The sequence below is a fragment of the Halyomorpha halys genome, unplaced genomic scaffold (assembly GCF_000696795.3).
Source record: "Halyomorpha halys isolate HHAL.00 unplaced genomic scaffold, Hhal_1.1 Scaffold350.1, whole genome shotgun sequence".
Lineage (NCBI taxonomy): Eukaryota > Metazoa > Arthropoda > Insecta > Hemiptera > Pentatomidae > Halyomorpha > Halyomorpha halys.
Window position 1 is genome coordinate 1,011,864 of NW_027107986.1, and position 13,436 is coordinate 1,025,299.

Genomic DNA, 13,436 nt, shown 5'->3' on the forward strand with positions numbered 1-13,436 from the left:
GTATAGATATATAAGTTAATACTCATACTGTAATTCAGATATAAGTCACCCACGTACTATATTTCATTTCCTGTCATATTGTCCAATTTGTAGATTCAATATTTGTTTTTTCAATGTTTTAGATACTACTTACATGTCATATATTATACATATCTTCTTACCTACATAATATTATATTTCATCTTTCACTGTGTTTAATCTACTACCATCTAATTCTACGATTATCAATCAATTTTTTTTTTTTTACTATTCAATTGTCAATTATCAAATTTTTTATCATTTATGATTCAATGCAATATTTTGTATAATTCCAAATTTGTTTGTATACTATTCCCTTTCAATTTATGTTTCTCTAAATGTTGGTGTTATCTCTCTTGTTCTATAGCCCTAATGAAGACCTGAAACTCATGTCGAAACGTCAGCATAAAATAAATAAATATTGTTTTGTTTATTTATGTTGTTCTTTGCTGACCACGCACCCCCCCCCTCCCCGACAAACCTCTCCAATCAGTAATCTATGGTCAAGTATCTACACCTCATTATGAATCCAGTAACAACGACGTGATAATAACCATCTACTTACACGTCACTTCATCAGAAGATACAACACATCTAGATCTCATCAACAACAACCATATTCACCACCTCACAACAGTTCACAGCAAGATTCTGCTGACCCCTTCTCATCAGAATTTTTCAACTCAGCCCTCTACTTCTCTTCAGGCTTATTCAACTACACCTGTCACTTCTCATCAAACTCCGACCTCTTCTCTCATCAATGATTCTTCTGCCCAGACTTCTACATCTTCCACCATATTGGTATCAGTTCTTAATGTTCCCTTGCCAGTCCTACCTAATTTAACTTTCTCTTCCTTTAAATCATCTTTTCCCAATTTCAAATCTCAAATAAATTCTTTCTGTTTACTTCATAGACGTTTGGCACACAGTTCAGAACACCGAATTTTTCTACTCAAATGCCGGTCAAATTCCCTTTTTCCTAAATCTATAAACAATTATCTTAAACATATTTCTATGTCTGGTCCACTTCATTCAAAAACTTTCGTCATATCCTACCAAATTCAAAAAGTCTCTACTTAATTTTAAAATCGGCGAAACCATTCAACACATTCATTTTCTCCAACACAACATCTCCTCTCTTTCACACATTCTACGAACCAATATAGGTGAGACCTATTTTGGAGATCTTTCCACATTAATTACCACAATTTTCAACTCAACCCGCGAACACAAAAAACAAAAACTCATGAATAAATTCAATAATCTGTATCAAGAATCACTAACCTACAAAATTTATCCCAAAGGTCAAGAAAATGGGGTCCTTAATATCTCATCTACTGATATTCCCTCCAATGTACTCAACATTCTTAGTCTAGGCCCTAATTTCTCCATACCCAAATCTTCAAAAAATATTATTCCAGAATTGCTAACAGACTTCGAATACATTCACAACGACCCCCTATTTCATCATTCTAAACTAGAGTAAAGAGTTATCACGCATTAGTATTTGCAATACTATCTCGAATTACCTCCAACACCCTCCACCCTTTTCTTCCACATTTTCTCCCCTTTTCTTTTAAAGACCCTTCTTTCACCTGATCCTTCCTTAGTTCTCATGATGACATTATTATCACCAAATCCGACAAAGGAAACAAGACTGTCATTATGAACTGCTCTGACTACAATGAAAAAATGGCTTGGCTATGGGTAATCCTCTAGCTTCTCCCCGATCTTTTCAATATCGTACTTAACGATTTACTCAACTCCGTTATTCCACAGTTTTCCAATGACATCTTTTTTATTAAAAAATATGTCAACGACCTCCTCTTAATTCTGAATCCTAATAAAATCACCGATATCTTATTTGCTCTCAATTCCTACCATCCGCGCTTACGTTTTACAGTTGAATCAGAAACAAACAATTCGGTACCATTTCTTGACCTCCTCATCATAAAGAACACCAATAACACTATATCCACCGATTGGTACACTACTAACTTACTCAGGAAGAATTCTAAATTATCACTCCCAACATTCTTACCATCAAAACTAAACAGCCACAAATCTTATTCATCGTGGTTTTTCTCTCTCAGATTCCCAATTTCATGAAGGCGAATATAAGATAGACTTAGGATTGGGAGGAGATTTGACGGTAACGTATCAAGTGAAATAAAAGAAAAAGATATTAACATTGTAGGTGTTTAGGCCATAGACGTAAAATATTCAATTAAATGGGGGACCCTTATGTTTAAGTATCAAAAGGCGCCATCTAGGAAAACAAGGACAACTAGCACTGGTAGGGATAATACCTTGAAGATAAAACCTGAGGATGCATCCAGGAACCGACCCCACTCAGTTACCAGCCGCCGAAAAGATGTCTAGGTAAATAGGACGAGTGTGGCAATGGGGGCACCTAGCATGGAGGCCAGCACATCACAAGAAGACGAACAGGTGACCTCTCTCAATATTGGGTTCCTGTCGCTCACCTCAAGTAAGTGAACATCTTATATCATTCACTGATCACAAAACGGTACCCATCATTATCAGCATCATGTCTCAGCAAATAACTTCCCAATTGTCCAAATTCATATACCAAACCACATTACTACTGCCTGAACATTTTACGATAACCCAAGAAAGCAGAACCAGGCTTTTATTGTTTAATACTGACAGGCAGTCTTAGTAAGTTCAATTTTGATCCCCCACAATAGGAAAGTATAATAATAATAATAAGACTCTCTGGAACTTGGGGAAGACAAGGATCGGCTTCTCTGCAGCTGCTCTATACATTTCCTAATTTTGTGCGCCATGTCTGCCGTCACAACCAGCTTGGACCCCTTTTTCAGCAAGTTGTTCAATAAAACGAGGTATTCAGCCAGTTCGGGCACAAACCATCTGTAATAATTTAACGACCCTAAAAACCTCCTGATTCCTTTTACAACCTTCGGTAGGGCCATCTTCTGTAAGGCTTCCACTTTCTGGGCAAAATATCCTCAAACCAGGGTATGGGTTACTTCTCGACTACCGTGTTTTCGTTCACTATGCAATACTCAACCACTACTCTATATTTCTCTCCGTTTTCACCTGGCGCACTATTCTTTCTAACTGTCCATAACGGACTATTAAAGGGAGATGTGGTATCCACTATAATCCCTCGGTGCCTCAAATTATTAATCTCCTCTTTAATATGTTGACGGAGCGCTTATGGATACCGTCTCTCCTTTAGATTAGCTACCCTATTTTCTGTAACCAGGATATCGTGTAATGTTTTCCCTATCGCTTCCAGTACATCTCCTTCTCTGAAAAAAATATCGTCATGTTCTTTCACGATTTGGTCTTTCCAGTCCCCTTCCTGATTAATCGTTCCTATCCTCGCATTACCTTCTCCTACAAGCTGTTGGCAGAAATACCTTTTCTTTCCAATCTTTATGTCCCCAAGATTCTGAACCCGTGTGCCCACTTTCCCTATAAGGTCTGTTATGTATTCCTACATCTTTCCCTTCTGCTTCAACATCTGAAGCTTCAGTGTCGGTGTTCTTCTGACCTCGGAGAAATTCTTGTCCTCCTCACACGCAGTCATCTCCATCAGTTTTACCTGGTTCGATTGGTGTCTTCAAAACGCATATGGACGTTTTATTGCTATATGCCCTTCGGTTCCACATTAAAAACATCGGTTATGTGAGCACTGAGCCAACAAGTGCTCACGTTTCAATTTCTAGCTTATTGCGGTCTGTTAATAGATTTTATATGCAGGAAATGCTGAGAATGAAAATAAAATCGATTTCATAATCGAACGTTTACGAATTGATTTTATTTAACTATTCAGATTTTTAACATATCAGGGTCCCTATATATGTTTTTAGAGGTGCTGAAAATAAAAATTAAATCAATTTTATGATCGCGCGCTTGAGAAACGATTTATTTTAACTTTGTGGATTTGTAACAACGCTCATCTGTCCGTTTTCTTTTATTTTCATTATGGATTTTTCTTCTTTTGCGCTCAAATCTACCATATCTTGAGCTCACTCTTCCTTCCTTTCTACCCGTCTCTTTGGCCAACTGTACCTTGAGGATCGTAGCCAGGAACCCCATTCTGCTTTTTACCACAACGACATCCACTGTTTCTTTCACCTTCTCAGTAATTTTGTTTTACTAGGCCAGGACATATTGCCTACTAGACTGTCATGGTTTTCTCATCTTTCTTAACATTTAGAGGATGCCTTACGTCGTCCATCTGCCACCCCCCAAAAGCTTTTTTCAGTCTATCCTTGACTATGGGGCATAGTGTTTCTTCGTCGACTTGTATTTAGTTTAAAATATTTCTCTTAATTCTACAAACCAAGACCACCTTCAATGAGTCCCCATCTCCTTCGTTTAACAGGTCTTCCGCTACCTGCACTTCTACTCTTGCTTTAAGTTGGTCGCCTCCACTGAGAAGTCCAACTCTCTCATTTCTCCGGTGAACCTTTCTAAATCTGATATTGCATTCCTCAGGTCCTGTGAGGTTGCTGTGAGAATTTTCATCCATTCGAGAACACTTGCATGTGCTGCTGCCTATGTCATCTTTAAATGTTTATTTGATATGATGAACAGTAAATAAGTGAGAAGATAAAAAGAAGGTGCCAAGGAAAAACGGAATAAGGAGAAAAATTTAAATTAAAAAAAAATAACTTTCGATCGAAGCACTCGTTCCCGGGTTTAGGCACCAGTTACGCGATTGCGGGAAAAACTAATCAAAAACGGAAAAGGTTAGGGGACTAACACACTCTGCGCAGAAACTACTGCTTTTTATTGAGTTCAGTACCTCTGTATCTACATGTTCGATCAGCTACATGGCTCGATTACCTGATATGGCCTTTGTTAGCTGAATCTCACTCAGGCCGTAACTTTATATGTATATACATCAGAGACTATACTTTTGAAATTGTCTCTACTTTGGACCTCTTTTGAATGAAGAAGAGAAAATAAGACGTACTCTTTTTAATTTATTAAGATGCAGGCTGTTATGCTGAACCACCAAGGTAAGCCTCTATACGACCCAGGAAGGTGGAGAATGAGAACTAACAAAGAAGTACAAAAGCTCTATCAAGAAGTGAAAGGGTTCATGTTTGTAAAAGTACATCTTGTAAAATGGTTAGGGCATATCCCCAGGGTTGATGACATAAGAGCGGTCAAAAGGTTGTATGGGTGGTTTTAAAAAAATACTGGAGTATTACATCCAAGGGATGCGTCTTATGAACATTTTTTTCCATCAATCTCAATTCAATTCAATCTTCCAGAACATTTTTTTGTTTTTCGCGTCTCTATTTATAGTATTTATTTTTAAAAAAATGCCTTCAATCAACTTTTCTATTTGTGATCGTAAAACCCTCTGTAGCAGCCTGCTCCTAACTGCTGGTCCCGAAATAAATTGTGACTCCGTAGGAGTGGCCATGAACCGTTGCATGAAGTGCAGTGGAGTATTTGACCTAACATGCTGGCTAAAAGTCAATTTTGTATTTTTATTGAGTAGCCAGATCTTTAAAGAATTGAATGTGGCCTGAACCAGAGCCGTCGTGCGACCACGGGTGGCAAGACCGTGGAAGAACAAGCTCTCCCTCTCGCTCGTTCCAAGTCGCTTGTAGTTAAACCTCATTCCTACCTTCTTAGAATTTCCAGTAAGTTCTAGAAAGAGAGTATTATATCGACGCTATCTATGAGCGTGCGGAAGAACCACCATATTCATCGCTCTTCTCCATAGAGTAGCGTAGACCAGCGCTAAACATGATATTGTATGATGTTGATTCAGTAATTGAATTGTAAAAAGGTTAATGTTCTCACTTATAAAATAAGTAAATATTACCGTAATTGTAAATATATTATTTCATTAAATAGACAAAACCAAAATAATACACCGATTCATAGTGAAGTAATTTCTTACAGACCGTTCCTCGCACCAGCCTTTACATTCTTAACAGTATGATTACCCCAGCCTCCTATGTTTTCATTACCTCTTGGGAAACAGCTAATAGTCACATTATATTCGTATATTCTTCCACTATTTTTTTATGTTATCTTATGTGTTCATATTTCGCGCTTATTCTTATTGGTCACTTCCTCTTTAATAACCTTGTGCCCTTCCGTCAGGGTCTACAGCGAATATCTGTAGGACTGGCATACTCGTTTCACGACCCTAAGCGCATACCTTACTGAGTGGTGTCTCCAACCTGCAAGTATCTGCAGCGAATACCTGTAAGAAATGTCATCCCTTTCACGACCTTAAGGATATACCTTACAGTGTGAAGTTTCTATCTTGCGAGGATTTACGGTGAAATCCGTAAAACTAATCCTGTCATCTCCTCGCTAACTACCTAACCTATGAACATGCACTGTCGAGGCCTTTTGATATAGATTACCTCACCTCTTTAATTGGTGCTAGCTAATTATGCAGAGCCACCTCCACAGTTCAATAGACATGTCTGTCTGGCTTTTGAACGGCGACAGTCAATCCGGCTGACCATGTAGGAATCCGGAAAACAGTCGATTTTCTAAAAGGAGGCTATGGGAATACCGATGAAAAAAACACAATTAGGAAATTTTTGGAAGACGTTGATCGATCAGTGGAAATTATAGGGGTAGATAGAGAATTAATTTTAAATAATACTAAAGATGGAGAGAGAGAGAAAGTTTAGATGAAAATGACATTTATATTGTGATCATAAAATTTAGTTGTATGAATTGATATTGTATTTTTGTTAAAACAATATATCTAATTTGATAATATCGAATTAGTTCTTATTACTTTATATCTGATATTTTTAAATCTAAGAAAACGTTTCCAACCATAAATTTAGATATTAATTGCATAACACAATATACACATACGGTGAGTGCATATACTTTTCAAGTTACAAAATTTCAGTAATATATTATTTTAAGAATTATGATTTTAAAACTACGTTAAATAAGATTAAATTTTTCATAAATACCAATAAAATTATTCAAGACATGTTAAAGTCGATAAATACTGTTAGCCAGCTTTTCGGGTCCAATACTCTATTGTGCGCCAATCTAGCGGCCAAGACATGAATCGCGATTCGACTTACAATCGTCACATTATAATTTAATTTTATGAAAATACTTTAAATTATTAATGGTAATAACTAAGTAATAAAGTGTTATAATCATCATTATTTTGTTAGAATGAATAGACTCAGAGTTCTCTGAACCATTAAAAGCTAGACTCTAGCACACAGTAATCCTCGGTGGCCTTTGCACGCCCAGAGAAATCACTAGCCTGAATTCAACAATCAAAATTAATCCGAAATTGTTTCAGCTTATTAGGAAGCAGTGAGTAAAAATACATAATACTAAATCAGATTTTAACACTATTTCAGAAATGAATATTGTGTTTTTATTTTACTCTTTCTCTTTTAGGCCTCTCCTCTATCCTTCACACCTTTGAAGATAACCAACATCGATAACCACTCAGCCATCACAGACCTTTTGCAAGGATTTGTAGCGAATTCCTAAAAAACTTTTTACGTTCTCAACTGTGAGCGAATATCTTACAGAAAGTGATTACCTACAAGGAACTAAAGCTAATGTCTTTAGGACTTGCCATCTATACGATCGTAGGCGATTGCCCTAAGGAGTCCAGATTCTATCCTATAGGGATTTAAAGCACATACTATTGAACTCGCCCATTACACGTGGATTGTAGATTGACACTGCACTACATCATATTCTCCGCTCAAATCACCTCCTGTCCAGCTAACCTTAACCTCGTTGAAAGCGTATCGTCACAGGCCCTCTGATGTTAGTGGCCTGGGCCTAAACATACCTCGATACCTCAGTCATCACTATAATTATCTGTAACGAAATCAGTTTTGGTTAAAATCTATTCTCTGTGGACTCAAAATATGTACTTTTTTATTTGAAAACCAATAACTGGTAATCAGTGACTGATTTGAAACATTTGTACTGGAAACTTTCTGATTACCATGCGTCTATTCTGACTATTATTCCATTAGCACGTGATTAATATAAGTGATATTAAAGTTAAGCCCCTACCCTTATTTTTATATTTTAGAAATTTTTTATATAAAATCTTTGATGAAACTTTTCGAAATGCATATCGAGCATGTAACTGTATGTTAGCTACCATCCTATAGGAAAATATTGCCTAGTTTTGCGACCTTAACAGCCAAATCGAAGGAAACAAGTACAGTTACTACAGCAAACACGGTATTCGTTTGAAATGTTTTTTGTTGTTTGCCTAATAGTTTAACTATTCATTTATTTATTAATTTATGTTTTTATATGTGAAGTTGAATATAACAATGTGTCAATTAGAAAATGAAGTGGAATCAAATACTATAACAATCACTCATTTAGTAATCTCCGTCGGTTCGAAGTTAAACACTCATTTGCTATTATTTTGTTTATCTTATTACATTTCTTGTCCAGGCATCAATTTAAGAGGTGAGGTGCTTTAGTATCAGAAAATCTCGGATAACACGCACTCAATAAGGTTAGCATTGCTGGAGAAATAAAATGAAAAGAGTATGAGTTTTGGTGCTAAGATAATGTACAAATCTTGTATATACCCCTTTAATTTTCGCCATATACTTTCTACACATTGTAGTGTATTCGCTCACAATTGTGGAAGGGAAACAAGTTTTAAGGATATTCGCTTTAGACCCTTGTATTCTACCTAGTATTTCTAGAAATTCATTATGTTTACTTTGCTTTGGTTACAACGATCGCTTAACATTGAAGTACTAGCACACAAATTGGTTGGTGTCTTATAGGAAATTCATATCAGATTCCGAAAATGGTGACGAAAGTTAAGAAATAATCAGATACAGCGCAAGAATTTGCATTTGTAAGGGGGAAAAAAAGATTATAAAACACTTTAAAAAATCATTTTTCGAAAACGGATTGAGATAGGAAGGTGAGATTGGTGGCACTGAACTACATTTTTTTTGGTGAACTAATTCCTCTCTCTTAATTACTGACATTCCCTCATAAAACATCCTATATATCTAACTGATGAAGTTTTATCCATAATTAAGCAATTCATTATCATAATTGTACTTTCTGGGAAGGGGTTATATTTATTCTAATATCAGCAGTAGTGGTTGAAAAAAGAAAAAAAAAACTTTACAGTAACTGAATATCAAGACAGAAATAATTTTTCCTGTTTTAAAATACTACTAACCGCCTTCCTAATTTGTTATGAGAAACATTTATTAATTATTTTTGAGAATAGAACTTTATGAATAGGAATAATCAACAGCGAATAGAGTTTTTGTTTCCTTCTATAAATGGTTGAAGTCTTACAATAATGTCTATATTTTTATTTTAAGTTTTAACATATAGGTTTCTATTGAATATATTGGGCTCAAAATGTATAATATATTAACAGTTTAAAAAAAAATTTCCACGAAAATATCAATAGTTCAGAACTCCTGATACTGTTTAAACATGTTTATAATAAGGAATTCTCCGGAAAATAAAGGGATGACTACCGTACCTAGGTCTCATTAGAATCTTAAAGATGACAAATCCCTAAGATACTGGTATATAACAACCAATTAATGTTTCGGATACATATTAAATTAATTCTTAAGATTATAAGTAATTTTTAAAGTCATTTTTGAAGTTATTCAATCGAAATTGTATTGTAAAAAAGTCAATTTATACTTATCACTTTATAAGATTAAGATACTCTCATTCGTACATAACTATTATCTATAGTTTAGTTTTCTAAAGTTATTATTTTTGAAATTAATATTACTGTAACTTATTTTACACTAGTACAATTTTGTTTGTTTAGGCCGTTAACAGACGGGTTCAAAACATGGCGTCCCTGTGGAAGGGGTTAGTGAACAATGTTATGTATTTGAAATGTGTAGCACTCCCATATGTGTTTGGTGTAAAAGTGTACTGAAGTTGTTGATTAGATCGCGGAGATCGAGTTTAGAAATAGTTCCCGCTTTGGTATCATAATTTTTCACAATATTATTATTATTGTGATCGTATTTGTGTATATTTTCGAACATGTAAATAGAAGGTTTTTATTCAAGAATATCCTTGTAGTAATGTTTTAATACCTCTTAGAGTAAGTGTTTAAATGTTTACAGTTTTTACTATTTGCAATTTGTAAGAATATGTCATATGAAGCTTATGACACTTGTTATATTTCTCTTCAACTAATCATTGAGATTTGGCTTTTACTTCATAAATAAGTAGGCTGTTTTAATTAAAAATAATATAACTTCAAATGTTTGGTTACTTTCTGATTCTAATGGGTTATCATTACTTATTGGAGATTTTTTTCTGATTTTATCTGTGTGGCTTAAGTGCCTTCTTTCTTTCTGTGCTTTCTTCTTTCTCCCTACAGATTTTTGTTTATGTTATACGTGTATTATTATTATCTTTTATTAATAATTATCTATTCTTATTTGTATGGGTTTGTAATTATACCGCATTAACAGGCATTATATTTAAGTGTTTTAAAGATATAAAAGTAAATCAGCATTACTAATTATCAACTTTATCAATGTTTATGCCGGGTTTTTTGAGATATTTATTTAGATAAGTAGGGTGATAGTATTTCAAATTACACAGTATTACTTTAGGTTCCTACTGGAGTTAAATGATTAATTTATTTTGATAATCATAAAGCAATAATTAAAGATAATAAGAATTTTGAAGAATTAAGAATCTTTAAATATGATTTGATACATTCATTAACTCCTGTCACATTTACTTATCCTTCAACAGAGAATTGGCAAAAAAAATGGTTAAAAATTAATCAATTTTTAAATTATGTTCTGGTGTATAAATTAATGGTTCCTGACATGGCTTTTTAATGTTATATAGTCAATTATTATGCTACCAATCTCTTTTTAACATAATTATACAAAAGGTTTTTAATATCATTTATAGTAATAATTTAACCAGTGTGAAATAGTTACTAATCTTTGATTTTATTATGTCTGGCTTCTATCAATCGTAACTTTCCTTTTTATTAACTTGATTACGGATTGTGATAGTTATTACATCCTTAAATCCTTACACATTTGCCATGTAAAGCTTGTGAAAGTTCTGAAAAAATTGAATGAAACTACGAATTAAGTGCATTGTTAGACTTAAAAAAAAATAAACAAACTTCAAAATTAAATGTATGTAGTTTATTCACAAAATTGTTTATTATAATTATATCCTGGTTAAACGGATAAGTTTTTTATGCTGAATTTTTTAACTTAATTTTTCTTTTGAAAAATCAAGAATATGGACTTAAATCCTTTAGACTTATCAGTACAGATTTGTACTGCTTATTTAGGTCACAGCAGTCGATTTGACTCTCGCCCAAAAGGGATAGGTAATAGATCCTTTTCAGTGGAGGTCCGGTCTATGCGAACTTGAAGCATTCTGGACTAGTGAACTTTGATGTTTACACCGCTGCAGATTGTTTTGTTAACTAGTACCAAAACAGTGAATGGATGTTCTTATTGCTTTACTGGTCAATAACTTGACCTATTGTATTATATTATATTGTAATAGTTAACTTTCATTATGACTGAGTATCTTTTGGATGATCTGCTGTGTTATACAAATGATTGTTAAATATTTGTTCATAATTTACAATCTTTTTTTAATTATCTTCCTGTTAAGTAAACTCTTTCGTAGGATTTGTAATTTAGAAAATTTTTATTTCTAGCATATTGCTTATTATATAAATTACTTATGATTATTATTTCATAGTACATTATGTAGGTGTAATGTGAAACCAGATAAGCTAAAATAACTTAATATAAAAAGATGAAAACCAAAAGAGAATTAGAAAGATATAGGGATAAAAGGGTCACTGGTATAAAGCATAACTGAAGAGCTACCTTAAAAAAAGTTTAAGTAACATTTCTTCAGACTTTCCATGGGTTAGAAAAAAAACTTATTTGACGAAATTAACATTTATCATAAAAGCATTTGTTTAGGGTTATAGACTGGTTTATTGCTAGCATCGGTCAGATTAGATCAGAAAGAAACTTTTTAAGCTGAAAAATTGTTTTTTTTAAATTGTCATCAGAAACTTTGTACAGGGAGCCTTTCTCTATCTCATCCTCCTTAAGTGCCTTTCAGTGTCGAGGAGCCTCTAACCACTTGGTCCATACATCTCGGTCCATGGCAAGCATCTTCATCTGAGCCAGCTTTTCCTCTTTCCAGACCTAGTCGTTGTATATATTCCATATTGCTCCTTCTAGGTCTGCCTCATGATCTCCTACCTGTCGGCCTCACCTCCATACATTTTCTTGGCATCCGTCTTCCCCAATTCTGCAGTCGTGTCCATACCATCATGTTTCTTGGAGCTGTCAGTGTTCAATCACTAATTTTACTTAGGGGATCTGAAGTTCTCTTATTCTTTCATTCCTTATCCAATCTCTTCTCGTTTTCCCCAATATTATTCGCCAAAATTGTATTTCAGCAGCTGTAATCCTGCTCATGTACTTGTTCTTGGGTCACCCAACTTTCACTGTCATATAATAGTGTTGGAAGATTCTCCATGCTTTTAAGAAATGGAGCTTGATATCCTAACCTACCTCCCTCTTTCCGTATTGCATATCTGGTAGTAAATACTATTTGCTTTATGTATCCTATTGGACACTTCTTGGTCTGTTTTGCCAGATTTATTGAAAATTGGTCCAAGGTAGGTATAAAAATCCACTGTTTCCAATACTTCATCATTGCATACTATTTGCCCACGTCCACTTCAACTCTGGCAACAGTCATAACCTTGCTCTTGCTGCTGTTAATACTCACTCCTTTGCAGGCGAGTTCCTTTAGCCATTCTATAATGGCCTGTTGCAATACTGCATATGGAACCTTCAAATACATATAATATAGCTCAATATCTTTTGATTGAAATAACTAGTGTAGATAATTAAACAGCTAAGCAATTTTATCGTACATCAAAATATTCTGTGTTATTAAGTTTTCTGTTGGGACACATTTGCATATTTAATTGTTAATATACAGTCAGCTATGCTAGAAAATTAAAGAGTATCCTTTTTTTGATTATATTGTGTTTTCCCTATTGTTCTATTAAATATATCTTTGATTTATGGATTTTACCTCATGACTAATGTTAAAGCGATTCATTTACAAAGTTTAGTATCTCTACCCAAAGGATAGGTACCTTATGAATTTTGATATTACAACAGCAAAAAATGAGGAAACAAATACAAAAGTATTAAGCGGACTGAAAAATTATGCTGGAGAGTGCTTCATTAACGCTTTGAGGATGGAAACATATTTTTCTTTAAATAATTTTAGTTAACGAATCATGATATAAAAAATAACAGTTTTTGTGAACGAGGAGTTAAGAAACATTGCACTGCCATAGCTATGCTTGTTAGAAAAAAAATATGTAT

The 13,436-nt window shown here is 34.2% G+C and overlaps 1 protein-coding gene across 3 annotated transcripts in view; it reads left to right on the plus strand.

The window, feature by feature from the left end:
- Nucleotides 1-9,845: 9,845 nt before the first annotated feature.
- LOC106681594 (serine-rich adhesin for platelets) overlaps nt 9,846-13,436 on the plus strand; it is a 72,250-nt gene continuing 68,659 nt past the window's right edge. Inside the window, exon 1 of one of the 3 annotated variants that reach the window (XM_014421991.2) lies at nt 9,846-10,123. The gene's annotated coding sequence lies outside the window, so the exon portion shown is untranslated. The other 2 variants (XM_014421992.2, XM_014421993.2) reach the window with 2 other exon arrangements.